Raw genomic sequence first — 7184 nt, 5'->3', positions numbered from 1 at the left:
CTTAGTATTGGCCAGAGCTTTTCCTTTCTGAGATCTAGCTTAAAGCATGCCAATTCCATGTGTCTGTCTAATACCTAATTAAAGAAGTCTAAACTTCTTCTGATGACTTCTGGGAGTATCTGGATAGCTAAGTCCTCAAGGCCACATAAGCATTTTGAGGTTGACATTACTGAAAATCAGAAGCCACATCAATGGGAGGGGGTGGGGTATGTGTGTCCCACATTGTTCATTGAACAGCAACTAACCTGAAACCATACATTTACCATCCCTGCTTTAAAAACCCTTTGGGACATTCTGCCACAGAGAGTTTCTCATTGATCCTTTGGCCCACTGGTGCCCAAGCTTCATGGTCTCACTGACTCCTTTCTTGGTGTTTTTCCCCCACTCTTTCCTCATGTCCTACCTTTGTCTCGGAGAGCCTTGGGACGTCTGTATCCTCCAAAAACTCAGTTCTCTTGAGGGTTTTCTGTTTAATAGAAACTGCCTCCCTGAGCAGGAAGTTGTGGTTATAAGTAACAGACATTTTTTTCCTAATACACCAGCATAGAAGAGTGGCAATCAGTCCCAATATTAAAAAAAAAAAAAAAAATTATAAGGAGAAACAGATCAGCCATTTGATCCAGCTTGTGGGTGACCAGTTCTGTGAGGAAGTCATAGAAACACTGAGCTAAAAATAAGCTGCTCAGGTAGGCATTCCAGAGCCTCTGTAACTGGCCTACTTTTGACTTTTCTCCACTGATCGTCCGTCATTGCTCGCCAGGAACTCACTTGTCTAAGGAGCCAGGCAGGGCAGGAAAGGAGTAAAAGAGCCAAACTAGAGAAAACATGTCTTGTCTAAAAGCGACAGTTTTTCCAGCTGGGAATATGGGCACAATGTTGCTAGATCTTCTATTTTTTTGCAAAAGCCTCTGGAGAGTCCAGTTTTTTACAGATTTTACTAATGAAGTGTCACCCGAGCAAAACACGGCCGGGGTGACACTCAGAATGCAGCCACAGGGCTCCGTGTTCTAGACTTGTCGCCTAGTGTTTGCTCCGGCCTCTTCCCCAGCCGGAAATGCTCCTCCTTCTGATAAACACCTTGTCACCCCTCAGGGCTCGGTTCACACAGCAATGTTTCTCTAGATCTCCCCATTTCCTCCTGCAGCTATTTCCAAATAGAGGTGACTCCTTCTTCACAGTGATCAGAATCCTCTCTGTAAATACTTGTTTTGAAATGTACGGCTGCCTTTGTTTGCCCTTCTGCCGGCTCTGCTACACTGTGAGAACCTTGAGGACAGGGACTGTGTTAACTGTCTTTTATCCTTGCGGTGTGGTGTGTAATGCTTAGCACATAGCCGGCGCTCAGTGTTTGTTGAATGGATGAGGGAAACAGACATGACTTCAGGATGTGGGGCCTGAGCTTGGCTTTCTTTCAGTCTGCTTATTGTATTGTTCAGATTGTTGGTTTTTGGTTTTTTGTTTTTAACATTTGATCACAATGCCTTGCCTTTTGGCAGTTCTTATCCCTGACCTCTGGAGACTAGCAGCAAAATAGCTAATACCATGTCTGTGAAAACCTCGTGTGGAAAAAACTATTGGTCATTTTGAGCAAATATCTGGCCTCTTTCACTGAAGAGTTTAAAGAATATTTCACTGCACAGTCCACTAAGGGCAGTTGGACAGGCATTTGGTCTCGTGGCATGAAGGGGAAGGATTGAGTAAGGTAAAAGCTGGACACGAGATGGAACCTTCTAGATCACACCTGGGTGTCCTCTCCATAACATGAACTAGAAAGAGCAACCTGACTGCTACCTTGAATCTGTCTGGATAAGAGATTTAAAATCTAAAATTAGATGAGTATTTCCCATAGCATGATGCCATTTAACCATCTGAGGGATGAGTCTCCACATATTCCTGTAACCTTACTTTCAGGAATTTAATTCTTAATTTCTGGAGGGCAGGAGGATGGTGTTTTGGAAAGGAGAATTTAGAGAGAGAAAACTTAAAGCCCCTTTCCCCTCACGAACCTGGAATAATTTTAATTTAAAAAATCAATAAAGATGAAGTGTGTGTGTGTGTGTGTGTGTGTGTGTGTGTGTTTTGTTTTGTTTTGTTTTTAGCAGGATGATGTAGAATTAAGATGTACACCAAGGGATTTTCTGCAGGGGAGTATTTTTTTAATAACCAATATTTTTCTGAGTTTTTCTCCCAAGACTAGAAACATCTTAGAGCTCAATGGCTTTAAGCAGAAAACAAACAAATAAAAGCAGCAGTTTCTACGCGTGTCATGTTTCTATCTTGTCTAGTATGTGCACAGGGAGTTTCCAGGCTACACGAACCAGGATTCCCTGACCAGTGATGTGGACTTGGGGCTTGTGGAAGGAAAGTTTCTGCAGACTGAGAGTCATGAGAGTTCCTGTTTATTTTGGCAAAGTCTTTCCTGACTTTGCTTTCCCCGCTTCCCCACCTCAATCCTTAGTCAGTAAAGTGGCATTTTATCCAAGTGTGTTAGAAAACTTCAGGGCTTTAGGTTTGTAAAGGGCAGTGAGGATGGAAAGTACCAAGCAGGAAGTGGGGAGCACATTCTAGATGATACTAAGTTGAACCCGCATGGATCACAGCTCCGGTAAAACCTCCCTGCCACTTGGCAGATCCTGTCTATGGCCACGTGGAGCTGTAGAGGGATTGTTAACTCCATTCTCCACCCTCCTGGTTAAACATTCTTAGGTGGCTGTGGGAAAGTATAAATTCTCAGTTCACGTTTGAAATGAGAAGTGGGACATTTGTTCTCTGGGGAAAGTGCTTGGAGGGATGGTGGCAGGTTTGGCATTGGGTGGCCGTATTTCAATCTCCACATTCCCACTTAATTCACTTACCTCTTAAATACCTCCTGTAGCATTCTTTAGACAACTTTATCTCTTCCCTTCTGCCCCGTTATTTTCTAATGCTGCTTTGACCACTTTCCTTTGCATTATGAACAAGTTGTGTGGTGTGTGTATTGTTGGTTCATCTAGACATTTGAGAAAAACCTTTATTTTTTATTTTTTTTAAAAGATTTTATTTATTTATTTGGCAGATCACAAGGTGGGGGGGGGGAAGCAGGCTCCCTGCTGAGCAGAGAGCCCAATGCGGGGCTCGATCCCAGGACCCTGGGTTCATGACCTGAGCTGAAGGCAGAGGCTTTAACCCACTGAGCCACCCAGGTGCCCCAAACCTTTATTTTTTTGAGATTGCATTAGAGTATCCTCTTGTTGAATGGCCGGGAACTTACAAAGATCACTGGAATGTACACTATATGAGCAGAAGAAACTTATCTGTCTGTTCATTACTTTTTCCCTGGTTTTTATTAGCTGAATTGTGTTCCTTAAGAAAAAGACAGGTTGGTGTCTTAACCCCCTCCTTCCTCAGAATGTGATCTTATTTAATTAGCAATAATCGCGCCTCGGATAAACCTCATTGGCTACTATACTGCCACTGCGCAAAGCTAGAATGTGATCTTATTTAGAGAGAGGGGCTTTATAGCAGTAAAGCTCATCAGGGTGGGCCCTAATCCAATATGGCTTCTTAAAGGGAGAAATCTGGATACAGATGCACACACTGAAATCGGGATGGTGTTTCTATAAGTGGAGAAACACCAAAGATTTCCAGAAAACCTGAAAGGTTAGATGAGAGGCACAGAACAGATTCTTACCCACAGCCCTTGGAGGGAACCCACCCTGCCTACATGTTGATCTTGGACTTCTAGCCCCCAGAACTGGGAGACAATACATTTCTGTCATTAAACCACCCAGTTTTGGGGGGGCACTTTCTCACAGGAGCCCTAGCCGACTGTTATTGTCATGATTGACAAGCTGTCTGGTCATAGTAGGTGCTTAATAAGTAAGAGCTGAATGAATGAGGGGAGGTCTCTGTCGTGCCTAGAAACTGGGATGAAGTGTCTGTGTTCCAATCAGCTTATCACTGCATATTTCTTCATGATCTAAACCTTGAAAATGATCATTCTCTTCTCTGGTGCTCTTTGTGAGACAGAAAAAATCTTGGCTGGGACTGGGACTCAGGAGCCTGGGACTCAGCTTTTGACCCTGTAAAAATCCTTGAAAGAAGGAATTACAAAAACCTAAGATGTAAGTCTGAACCCAGAGGAGGGAAAATGGAAAAACACAGATGAGTGTCTCAAAATATGTCTTTCCACAAAAGATGGAAATTGTTCTGTTCTTCACATATAAGATTTGGGATCCAGCATTTTCCCTTGTGGGTCAATATGCACAAATCAATTTATATTAAGCATGTCTTTTTATTATGATGCATTCGGGGCCTTGCTGACCCTGCAAAGACTAAAGACTCCCCCCCCGCCCCGGGCTACCAGTTCCTAGGACAGTAAATGAAGCCCCTGAGCAACCTCTTGCAAATGCATAGTGATCTCTGTAGAGTCCCTGTCCCAACCTCTTCCATTCTTGATTGAGCTCTCACACTCTGCTCACTATCCCTCCACCCAGCCACTCCAGGGCCAGGTATGGAGAAGGACTGGAGATACTTCCTAAATCCCAGAGCCCACTAAAATAATCCAAATCCAATTACCCAAACTAGCCAACCCTAAACCTGCTTACCTTACCTCATCAGTTCCTTCTTTACCATGGAAACCACAAGAAAAGTTCTTTCCTGGGTTTCTCCCTCACTCCTTCTGCCTCCTGACCAACCTGGTGGTTCCCCACGTGGCCTTGCGTGGCACGGCATGAGTGCCCCCACTCTCTTGGAAACTGTTCACAGCAAACTCCTTTCAGTAGGAATCACCTCCTGATCTGTCTGTCGGCCTCGTTGTACTTGAAGAGTAACAAAACCTACATTTTTAAAAACACACGTGTCTGTAAAAGCCATGTCCTAAATGCAGACGACCGATATGGGTGATAGAGACAGGATCCCTAATCGCCCCTCACGTCACCGATCTGTGTTGCTGGTCGTTCTGAAGAGGTTCTTCAAATGAACTATCCTGGTCTCTGTGAGCAGATTACATGGTCAGAGATGTTTGGGATCACTGAGAATTTTCAGTTTGTGAAAAGGGAGACTGGGAGTCAGGAGTGCAAGACAGATTTTGTTTACGGTGTTGACAGGACAAAGAGGTTTGGACACACACTTTCTCTGCTTAGTCTCAATGAGCCAGCCGAAACAGCTACAACCAGCATAAAAGATAGGTGGAGGAAGATTTTGTCTATTAAGAAATTAATTATAGTTAACATTTAATAATAATGTTATATTTCAATATATTTTATATTTATATTAAATATATTAAACATATATATAGTAAATATATACTTGTGTATTTTTATATTTATATATAAATATATATATTTAATAATAATTAACATTTAATAATTAACATTTAAAATTTTTTAAAAATTTTAAAAAAATTAAAAAATTTTTAAAGCAGAATAAGCAATGATGGGTGAATGATGAGTGATAACGAGTTCAAAGAGTAGAGTTAAGTAGAGAATAAATGATCATGTATAGGAACATCTAATATTTTTTGTAGTTAGTGTAGTGGTTGTAATAAAACTTATCTTTGCCTTTGACTTCTTGTGTCTCCACCTTTCTTAGACTATAAGAGCAGAGTCTATAGCTGTCATATTTCATGATTTGGATTTCCCTGAACAGTGCCTGGCATGTAGCGGAAGTAATTATTTGTTGGATAAATGCTTGTTACTGTACCTGATAGGAAATTATAGACTTTCTTGGAGTTTCCACATTTGTGTGAGGACTGCTAAGTATTTCCAAAAACCTGGTGTCTCTTCTCTGTGGGCACACAAGTGGACTATACAATTCCCATAACCTTTGCTGTTATGTGGCATCATGGGGTTACTTCCGACTGATGGAAGGTGGATCAGCCTACCCCGTCCAGACCTACTCAAATCTTGCATGTTCTTTCTTGCTTGCCTCATCCTCTGGCCACATGCAAAGTATCCAGGTGACACGTACGATGACACTGGGCTCCCCATTTTGACCGTTGCATCAGGAGTGCATGAATACAACTATAGTAACTTCCATCTCTTAAAAAGCAGTAACATCTCTAAAGTTTCTTACTTGAGTAGTGAAATAGCACAAGGAGCGATCAGTTCTCCAGATGCTCTTTCTTTTGACTGAGACGTTGGGACTTGATCGGATCAGACAGGGAATTTGAGAGGGATATGTCAAGACCAGACTTTTATGTCCAATTTGTTTTATAAAATGAGCTCCCCGATTTCTCTATTTATTGTTTCCTGCCTGGATGAGTCTTCTGTGAAAATCTAGAAAGTGATGTTTAACCACGAACAGCCACTCAGGCTCCTTCTCTCATTGCTTTTGGCTAAATCTTTGGAGCAGAGAAGGAAAGAGTCTTCTTCCCATGCCTTTTGCCAGGAGGTATCCATTTCCCCTCTCACTGCTATGGTAAAAAGGCATGTCTCGATCTGGTGCCTCTTCACGAGGGTCCAGGGTAAAACCAGTGAAATGACAGCAGCTAGTTGGGAAGCTCAAATTATAAAAGGAGACTGGATCTCAGTACATGTAGTTGATACATTTACTGAGTACTTACACAACGCCATGCCCTGCTTCATGAACTTGGGAGGTTTAAAGATCTGTGAGACACAGCTATAAAGAATTTTATAGTGTCTTATTTTATAGTAATATTTATTCAACCAGTCGAACTTCACAAGTTCAAGTTCAGGCAACAGTGAGAGAAAACTTGTATAGCACAGAGGCTTGGTCCTATGAGATACTCCCCTCCTCCACCAAGATAGCATTAAGGGGGTCTACTTCACTTCTACCTCTTCTCTAATTGGGTCAGGGAGCTGGTTTGCCACGTGGAGTGTGGGGCCAAACACTGGGTACTCTTTCGATATCTGAAATGGCTCATGCACATTAGCTTGGTGTGATTATGGGAACATGCTGCCAGTTCTTACTCTTAGGGAAGAGGATCTAGGAATGGAACAATGCTTTGGGCATAAAAGTGGCTTCATTCATGATTTTTGATAATGCTATCAAAGGTTAATAACTGTCATCTTCTGTGGTCCAACCAGAGTTTAAAAGTGGTTTCGTTCTATGTTTCAGTGTTGCCTAGATCTAGGTTTCTGGGGAAAAAAAATTAGATAATTTTACAGTCAAGGGTTTTGTGATGAGTTGTTGGTGGCAAATGACATGAGCCCAGGATAAGTTGAGATCATAGATTTGCTGTC

The 7184-nt window shown here is 42.1% G+C and overlaps 1 pseudogene; it reads right to left on the bottom strand.

Moving 5' to 3' along the window:
* Positions 1 to 3339: 3339 nt before the first annotated feature.
* On the bottom strand, positions 3340 to 3465 carry LOC125084116 (uncharacterized; annotated as a pseudogene).
* Positions 3466 to 7184: the final 3719 nt, after the last annotated feature.

The sequence above is a fragment of the Lutra lutra genome, chromosome 13 (genome assembly GCF_902655055.1).
Source record: "Lutra lutra chromosome 13, mLutLut1.2, whole genome shotgun sequence".
Taxonomy (NCBI): Eukaryota; Metazoa; Chordata; class Mammalia; order Carnivora; family Mustelidae; genus Lutra; species Lutra lutra.
Note: the sequence above shows the minus strand (reverse complement) of the source record. Positions and strands in the feature narration are given on the sequence as shown.